The following is a 10,400-nucleotide window of genomic DNA, read 5'->3' as shown; positions in this document are numbered from 1 at the left end:
TATGATGGTGCCAAATGGGACTGCCATGACTTGCCAGATAAGAGAGGAAATCTCTTTATTAGTTTTGTATTACTTGTTCAGTTTTACCGGGAGATCAATGTGCTGAGCCTAAGTATTTTATAGCAGTGTGATCAGGAATATTTTCCGCTTCTAGCAAAAAGAATAGTTTTGGAAAGGAAAAGCTGAATTAAAAATAAGTGTAATTTTCAACTGTATTGCAATATGTGAAAATAAAATTGTCAGTTGTCTCAGTTAAAAAAAATAAGACCAACCATTGGAAAAATAAATGACCAAAAATATCTGTTCTTCTTTCCCAATACAAAACTATAAATGTACTTTAAATATTATAACATTTCAATTTTACATTTTTCACTCAATGATTCAGTTCTCACATAATACCTTTGTAGATAACAGCATTGCATCACAGATTCAAATCTTTGGACTTGCCTGGAAATAATTGTTAAAATGACAACAAAAAATTAATATGTAAAAGGTAGAATAAGAATAAAGATAAAAATATTCATAGACTAAGAGGCATTGTTGGATCAATAAAACCTTCAAAGTGTTACACAGTATATTGGATAAACCAGAATTTAGCAGTCAAATGGTGTGCAAGTTTGAAATGGAAAGCAATAAGCAGTGAGACAGAATGTGACTTCAAAACTTCAAAACTCTACAGCAACAAACTCCTTTGTGCTGTACGCAGAGCCTCATATCTTTGCCTGATTACTGCACCTAAGCCCTTAAAAGATTTTTATTTACATTCCCTTCAATACCTAAGAAACAAAAAGATATAAATGTCTTCTAATGAGTGAATAGACAAACTATCACAATTTAGAGAGCCAAGGATAATCAGTCTAATGCTTAATTCATAGGATTTGAAGTCAGGCAAAATTTGGCTCAATCCCTTATTAACACTGAACTTTAATTCTGTGTCTATAATAAGGGTATAATTAAAGTAATGATGGATACTTACTTATGTAATCATCAAGAGGTCCTAGTCATCATCACTTATATGATATATGTATGAGTATGTGTGTATAGTGTAATATGTTTGTGTGTGTGCATACACACATGTGTGTGCATGCATGCACATGCACCCATATAGTACCTATCAGAAAAATAAGCGTAACAACAATAACTCAATTTATACTATTTTTCTATCTGAAAGCCATTTCTCTCTAAATTTGCAAGTATCAACATATAAGTATATGGCCTTTGTGAGATTCCCTTTTATATGCAAATGTAGAAAAACACATTGAAGTAGACTGAAACTTCAGTGGAGACAGGAAAGACTGTTGATACTACTTTTACTTCCTGTCAGATTATGAAATAGAAAAAAAAAACATTTTAAGCTACAGTGACAATTGGTCATCAAATACCATACACACATTAGAAAAATCACTAATCATGATCATTTAGAATAGCTAAACTTTAGAGCTTGGTCTATATGCAAGATGTGCTGGGTAATGGTGGCAACGAATGTCTGGTTTAACTTAAGGCACATACCATGAGAGGGAGCTCATCATGCCTTACACTGCCTTGATGGCCAGGAACAGAGACTGGATAGCCTAGAGATCTAGGGTAGAACAAAACACTACTGGATATATACGAATCCTAACGAAGTTCTGCTACTCTAATTGATGACGTCTTTTCCAGTCATCATAATCAGATAGGTTTTCTCTGGCCGCAAATGTGAAGGAGTGAGGGATTTACAGCCAGACATTATGCAGAGAGAGAGAGAGAGAGAGATTCTAAATTGGAGGTCTTTGTCATATCTCCCTCCTTGGAAATTGGGGAGCCCCAGAGAAAAGGGAGAAGAAAGGTTGTAGGAGTTGATGGAAACGGAGGACACAAGAGAACATGACCCCCTGAATCATAAGCAGGCCTTATATGGGCTCACGGAGACTGCAGTGGCAAGCACTGGGCCTGCAAGGGTCTGTAGCAGGTCCACTGAATATATGTTATGGCTGTTAGTTTGGTGTTTTCGTGGGACTCCTGAGACTGGCCGTAGGGGTGTCCCTGACTCTTTCGTCCTCTCTTGGGACTCTTTTCTTTCTGTTGGGTTGCCTTGTCCAGCCTTAATGTAAGGACTTTTGCCTTGTCTTAAATTTTGTCCTGTTTATTGGGTCTCTCTTGAAGGTCGGCTCTTTTCTGAAGGGAAATGGAAGAAAGGTGAATCTAGGAGAGTAGGGAGGCTTGGGGGTATGTGGTTGTGATGCATGATAGGAGAAAAGAATCTATGTTCAAATGTTAAATGTCCAATTAAAAACAGTTTTAGATTAAAAAAATAGAATAGCTAAAATCTTTGGTGAACCACAACCACTATGTAAAAATATGTACATTTGAAGAAAATCATGAAACAACAAGCAAAGATACAAGAACGTTACAGTTTGTATAAAGAAGTATTAAGTGATTTTTGACAAACTGCTATTTATTTGAGTCTAAAATTGAGGATAATTTTGTGAGACAATGCAGATACTCTAAAACAAATAATTTCATTCAATGAGTATATTTTTTCTAATTCTAAATCATTTTCCATGAAAGATACACATTTTTACTTTGTCTGACATAATAGTATAGGACTCTAAGATATAAATTAAATGCAATATAAAAGAACAGAAAGAAGATTAAGGATAAGTTTTCATAATTTGTTTTCTTATATCCAGTCACCTTCTCTATGTCTGTGTAATATCCTCGAGTATTAGTATCTTTGAGTATAGCCATGGATATCCTGGAACACACACAATGTTGGCTAGACTGGAATCAAATTCACAGAGATACACACCCAACCCAGCTCTCCAGTGCTGGGATTAAAGGTATACAGTACAACACACACTCTCCGGATTATATAAAATCATTTTATGGCCCAATCTCTATAGTTGCTAATCTACATGCCTCATTCTTACAGTAGTTTGGAGGATGTGATCATTTATTACTTGACAAAAGACATGTCAAATTTTCCCAACAAGTGGCTACCTTTTTATTCTTGTAGTGAATATTAGTCATACAAATTTAACAAGACTAGTTTAAAAAATCCTACCATTTTAAATAAAATAGAATTCTCCTCCGAAAGATCAAAGAAAAAATAATTTAAAGACATTAATTTTATGAACAAAGCAAAATATGAAAATCTTTTTATTCCAACATTTAAAGTAAAAGTGTGTATGTGTGTTTGTGTATGTGTGTGTGTGTGTGTGAATATTTTTGTGTGGTTATTGAATTATGATATTTGGGCTGGGTTAACAGCCCCCTTGATTTTATGAAGTAAATGAGAAAAGTATATTATAAATAGAAAATAAATTATGGGAGTTAAACTTGTACAACCACTTTGGAAATTAATCTGATGCTTTCTCAGAAAATTGGTAATAGGGATACCTCAAGACCCAGATATATCATTCCTGAGAATATGCCCAAAAGATGCTCCACCATACAACAAGGACATTTTCTCAACTATGTTCATAGCAGCCATATTTGAAATAGCCAGAATCTGGAAACAACCTAGATGTCCCTCAATCAAAGAATGAATAAAGAGACTGTGCTCCATTTACATTATGGAATACTACTCAGCTATTAAAAACAAGGAAATCTTGAAATTTGTAGGCAAATGGATGGAACTAGAAATGATCATCCTGAGTGAGTTAACACAGACTCAGAAAGATACACATGGTATATACTCACATATAATTGGACACTAGCCCAAAATGAATGTCCTCTAAGAGTCTTTACTCCTCAGGGAATTGCGACAGATGTTGGGACTTCCTATTGAGACTCCAGGTGAGAGAGGTATGGGAGAATAGAAAGGTCCAGAGGGTCCTGGATGCCTAAAAGAAAACCAGCAAGGCTGGTGGATCTGGACCCAGGGAGCACCTGCACAAACTACTATACAAACCAAGGACAATGCATGCAGTAAACCTAGACCCCTGATTCAGATCTAGCCATGGACAGCACATTCTCCAAAGTTGTTTGGAGAGCAGGGGCTGCCTCTGACATGAACTCTGGTGCCCCCTATTTGATCACTGCCCCTTGGTGGGGAGGCCTGATGGCACTCAAAGAAAGAATAAGCAGGCTACCAAGATGAGACTTCATAGCCTATGAACATATAGTGGGGGAAGAGGTCCCATTGTGTCACAAGCCAAGGGGACAGGAATAGGGTGAAAGAGGGAGATACAAGTGAGAGGATAACAATCAAGATGGAATCTGAATAAATTATTTAAATAAAAATAAATAAATCCTGGAGTCTTTTTGACTGATGTCAAAATATCTACTTGGTTTTATATAGTAATTTTGTCAGAAAGTCTTTCAAATGCATCATTGAAATCATTTTCTTGAAGTATAGCCTAGAATTAGATATAAAACATCCAGACCATTCTGGATATAAATTCATGCTAACTGGCTTGACTGATTTTAAATTTAATTTTAAGAAAGAATTGTATTCTAATGAAAGATAGAAATGCTTAAATGCAAAGTATTTTTACTCTACTTTCAAATATTTATATGTATTCTATTGCTCCATATTTAAATCATAATTATCTGCTGAAATAAAAGAAATTGGGTTTCAGAAATAAGATATGTTTCCCAACTGACTTAAACCTAAAAGTAGGAACTTCAGCTGTTTCACAATTTTACATTCCAAATATATTGATAATTGATTCTATCAAAATTTGGTAATGATTTAAATATTGGCTATTTATTAAATTAATAATTTCTTGTAAATATCTATTGAGCAACTGCTATCTCCTACACAGAATTCTAGTATATGCTGTTACAGCAAGAGAAAACCAGATATACTGCATGTCTGAAAGAATTATGAGACAATATAAAAATGAGTACATATCATTCTGGGTTATGATTAGGGTGTTAGAGATAAAAATAAATTTCTGTGGTGTTCAGGTGCTTTATTCAGCTCTTCTGGATGATCCTGTTAAGTCAGGTAGCCATTCAGTGAAAGGCAGCCTGCTCACACTATCTAGTAGGCAGGAAGAAATTAGGGAAGGATATAACGTGCAGAAAGAACAAAAAAATGCAAAGATTCTTCATAATGCATTCAAATAATCCACCTCTGGCAGTGCACTTGCACAAAGCAAATACTCCAGAAACATGCACTGAGGTTTTGTAAAAAGCCCTTAAATGGATCTGATCCTTTGCATAAATCATAAATAATTAGAAGAAATGGAAGAATAGCAGAGTATTCCAAGAGAACAGGAGGGGTGCAGAGACAGCTCATGACTCTCTTCAGGTGGGAGAAAGCATCAAGGGAGATGTAAAGGAAACAGATCATATAATAAGAGAAGAAGCAACACTAACAGCATCCTAAGCAAAGGCATGAGTGTGTTCTGTGGAGAAGCCCTGAGTCTGATGTTGGTTTACCTGTATACCATGCAGACGTGTGGGCAGGAGGAAGTACATACGGTGATGATAAGCAACATTTGAAGAACGTTTGTAAAAGGAGGAGAAAAATGTCAAAGCCAGAGATGAATAAAGATTTCCAAGAATTTAACCTGGGTAATACATTTGTACATACCATCAAAATGGGAAAGCATGCTTTCTTGGAATGTGTTGATATTCAAATTTCCCTAATTTCTAGTAAATTCTTTTGCTCATATTGATACCAGAGAGTAATGTAAATTAACATTTCAGACTAAAATGAGAGTAACTGAATTTTCCCAATTTATCTAGCTTCTTACAGTTTTTCGGTGATACTGAAACTTGAAAAATGACTGAAATTGAGTAAGATAAAATACTCATTTTGCTTGTTTTATTTTGTATAGTTATTTCCAAACTGTTCACATAGTATACACACGAAAAATGTGATCTTAACTCAAACTTTTGACCTCATACCTGGATTCCATTTGACCTGGTCTGTATCCATATTAAACTTTCTTCAGCAGGGAATTGATCCAGAACTTGAACAGGGCTGCTTGCCTTGTTTACATGTGCAAGTTCACAATCCTGATCTGTACTATGTTTCTGCTGCCTTCAAATACTATGATACTGTTGGCAACACTCAATTTCCTGCTTCTTACAGGGGTTGGGATACACCTACATGTTCCTTAGGACTCATTACACACAGTGACTCTCATCGTTTGAACCATTACATCAAATCTTTGTGTTACGTCACAGTGCTTCACTTGATGGAGTGGAAAGTTGAAAGAAGTCACTACTGCACAAGCTTTGTGGATGTTGAAATTGCTGAGGGCTTTATGAGATAAGTCCCTCTGTGAGCTTGGGAAGCACTCAGCCTACAAATCTTTGTCACTTATTCTCTCTCTCTCTCTCTCTCTCTCTCTCTCTCTCTCTCTCTCTCTCTCTCTCTCTCTCTCTCTCTCTCTCTCTCCCTGTGTGTGTGTGTGTTAAATAATGTTTTATTAAATATTTTTTATTTTTTACATATACATTTATATTATTAAACATATATACAATAAATTACCTACTGTAAGAAGAACCATGAAACACTCAGGAAATATATAAATGTTGCATTCTTAGTGTTTTGGCTATTTGTATTTGGCAGCCTTGAAGAAAACATCTTTCTATCGTAGTGTATCTAAAATTCTGAATGTAAATCAATGTCCATCATATCTCATCATTATCAACTTAAAACATCTATCTAGACCTAAAACCATCTTAACCCCTAAACGTCTAAGCTTCATTGTAAAACTAAACTATCTGGTCTTCAACCACAGCAGAGACTGAGAAGGAATAAAATTAATTACCTGAGTATACAGGGGGTGCAGCTTAGCAGCTTCCCAAATGAGCAGATGACAGAGATGGTTTACTACCTGAGCAGTCACCCAAAACTCTCTATAACATTGTGGCATCATCTTCAGCCTCCTGGCCCAGTGTGTTAACTTGTCACTTATAATAATGATTTTCCCTCATCTGTAAAGTGGTCAAGGATCCCAAGGAACTTTTCTAGGACAGAGAAAGGCATTAAAACCAATTATCTTGCTGTATACATAGAAAGAAAAACGGGCAGTGGTTAATGTTTGTCATTAATTTCCAATGTCTACTAGAACACAGAACTGCAGAGAGAAAATGTGTGTGTGTGTGTGTGTGTGTGTGTGTGTGTGTGTGTGTGTGTGTGTGTGTATGTGTGTGGGATAACATATATTACATTGTCCTGGCTTGAGAATAACTATCTATACCATAAAAACATATTCTAGAACATAAGGATAAACCTTTAGAAGGATTTTGACAAACTATATTAATATTCATACTTACAGAACACACATATGAACAGTGCATCAGTGTCCCCAGACTCTCTTCAGAGAAGAACTTACATTACCATATTGAAAGTAGGTAACATTAGGGTAGTGAGAAGTCCATAACTTGAAAGTTCTCTAATACTAAGGATGTTCTGTACTTATGTGTTAGCATCACACTGTGGAGACCAGAGATTTGGGTAGGTAGATAAGGTAATTTCTATGCAAGCAAGATAACATGCGATTTGAACACATGTTGTTCAAGGCTCAGCAATGTTCATGAAACAGTAAAGACAGCGAATCCTTGGACGCCATGAGAAACCTAGCCTGGTCGGCGCAATGGTGAATGACAAAGAGGCCCTGTCTCAAACCACGGAGAAGGTGAGGACCAGAAACAGAGATTGTCCACTGGAATCCACACGTGTGCTGAGGCTTGTGAATGTAATACACCTGTACACACACACACACACACACACAGAGAGAGAGAGAGAGAGAGAGAGAGAGAGAGAGAGAGAGAGAGAGAGATGAAGATGTAAACATATATTATATATTGGTACAGAATTTAAAGGGATTTAAATTTTCTATTTAAGTAATTTACTCAGATTACATCAATTGCTATCGCTTCCCTTGTATCTTCCCATTCCCCTTCCCCCCTCTCTCTCTTTCACCCTGTTCCCCTTCCCTAGGTCTGTGACAGAAGGGGACCTCCTCTCCTACTATATGGTCATAGGCTATCAAGTCTCATCTTAGTAGCCTTCTTACTCTCCTTTGAGTGCCACCAGGCCTTCCCACAAAGGGGAAGTGATCAAATAGCGAGCACCAGGGTTTATGTCAGAGTCAGTCCCTTCTATCCACATGACTATGGAGAATGTGCTGTCCATTGGCTAGATCTGAATAGGGGCTCTAGGTTTACTGCATGCATTGTCCTTGGTTGGTACAGTAGTTTGATCAGACAGCCCTGGGTCAAGATCCACCAGCCTTAATGGTCCTGTTGTAGGTTTCTAGGATACTCTGGATCCTTCTATTTCCCTATACTTCCATACTTCTCTCACCTGGACTCCCAGTAGGAAGTCCTAGCATCTATCCGAATCTCCTGCTAAGTGAAGACTTTCAGGGGACATCTCTGTTGGGCTAGTGTCCAATTATAAGTGAGTCTATACCATGTGTATATTTCTGTGTCTGGGTTAACTCATTTAGAATGATCATTTCTAGTTCCACTCATTTACCTGGAAATTTCGGGGTTTCCTTGTGTTTAATAGCTGAGTAAATGTACCACAGTTGCAAACTTGTACAACCACTTTAGAACTCAATCTGGCACTTTTTAAGAAAACTGGGAATAAGGCTACCTCAAAACCCAGCCATCCCACTCCTTGGAATATAACCAAAAGATGCTCCACCACATAGCAAGGACAAATGCTCAACCACATTCATAGCAGACTTATTCATAATAGTCAGAACCTGGAAAATAACCTAAATTTCCCTCAGCCGAAGAATGGATAAAGGATTTTTTAAATGAGGCATTATGACTCCTTTGAGTTCTTTGTAGACCATAGACATGTTAATGGAATTATTTCTGACTGAACAATAGAGTGAATAGTGACGTGAACACCATGTCTGGTTAGATATTTGTGGCTGTAACTTGCAAGTGATATTTCTCTTTAAGTAGCACTGGCTTGCCCAAAGACTGAGCATGATAATCCAGACCTTAAGGTTAAGTTTCTCAAAATGTGCAGAAAACACTGGCAAATAAGTATATTGAGAGAGAGACGAGCAAGATTAGCAAGAACAGATAGGATCAGAAAGTAAATTAAAACCCATGGTGAAAATGACACAAGAAAAAATTACCTGTGACAGTATCAAACATCTTGTAATATGCAAAAGCAATATTTTTACAATTACTCTCCAGCCTAAAGAAATATGAAAGTGTTTAGTTTTCATTAGTGGTAGATTTTTCATTTAAAAAGTAAACCCAGGGGCCATGCTGATGTGAGTGCCCTGCACTGCCACCGGAGACCTTGATGATGTTCTTTGTGCGTGTTGCTGCCAAGGGCTATGTGTGAACCAGATGTGCTACAGCAGCTGGGGGCTGTGCTGATGTCTGTGACTCAGGTCCCCACGGAAGGCCATGTGCTTTTCTGTGCCCTGCACTGCCACCTGAATCCATGTTGCTGTCTTTGGCTTATGCTGCCACCTGAGTCCATGTTGCTGTCTTTGGCTTATACTGCCACCTGAGTCAATGCTGAGGTCTGTGGCACATGCTGACAACCTGGGACCATCTGGATATTGGCAGTCTGTGCTGTCACCAGAAACCATATGGAAGCCCATGATCTGTGCTCCACTAACTGTAAAGGACAAGAAAGATACTTTTGCAATGGTAGAAATGACTGAAGAGCCACAGTTGAGAAAAAGGGACATAGAAGGCTTCTATGATAACCCCACCCCATCCCACTTCCCAAGAAGTAACAGCCTAGACAGAAAGTCATGTAACAGAACTCCTAAAATTTGTGATAAGGATGCTAAAATGTAGCTCCCCACAATGGATGGCTTCTGGTTGGGGTGAAGGTTGGGAAGGAATCATTTTTTTTCTTTAAGGGGTTGGCCACTGGGACTTTGATCATGCTCCAGTGAATATGTAGGCAATACAGAATTGGACTCCTCCTCTCCTTCTCCCTTTTCTTTTTCTTTTCTTTCTTTCCTTTTTTCTTTTTCTTTGGCCAAGGCGGTGACAAGAGTGTGTGAATGGACCTGGGAAAACTAATGAGTGTGATCAGGATTTGTGATAAAAAAACATTAAAATAATCTCTAAAAATATTATGTAAAAAGGTAGTGAACCCAAAAGGTAAAGATATTTATAATAAGGGTTTAACAGATCTCAAAAAGACTTCATAATGAATTCTCTCCAAGGTATGCCATAGAAGTCACAAGCATTTTCTGTGGTGCACAAGGAGTTATTTTGTTTTAATGCATAATATGTTTGATAGAGAAAAATGTAGCAATGTCCAAAGTCAGATATTTATAAAAATCATATTCATACATTAAATTGTTATTTTGAAATTTCTTCTGTATAAAATTCAACAGCTAAAGTATTCATGTGCTGCAAATGGGACTACTGGAGGACAGCTTTCATACATTTATCATTTCAATGCGGAGATACGTTCAAAATGTTGATGCCAAGAGTTAGAAAATATGCTTTGAAAG

Source organism: Acomys minous (assembly GCF_964271855.1).
Source record: "Acomys minous genome assembly, chromosome: 9".
NCBI lineage: Eukaryota > Metazoa > Chordata > Mammalia > Rodentia > Muridae > Acomys > Acomys minous.
Note: the sequence above shows the minus strand (reverse complement) of the source record.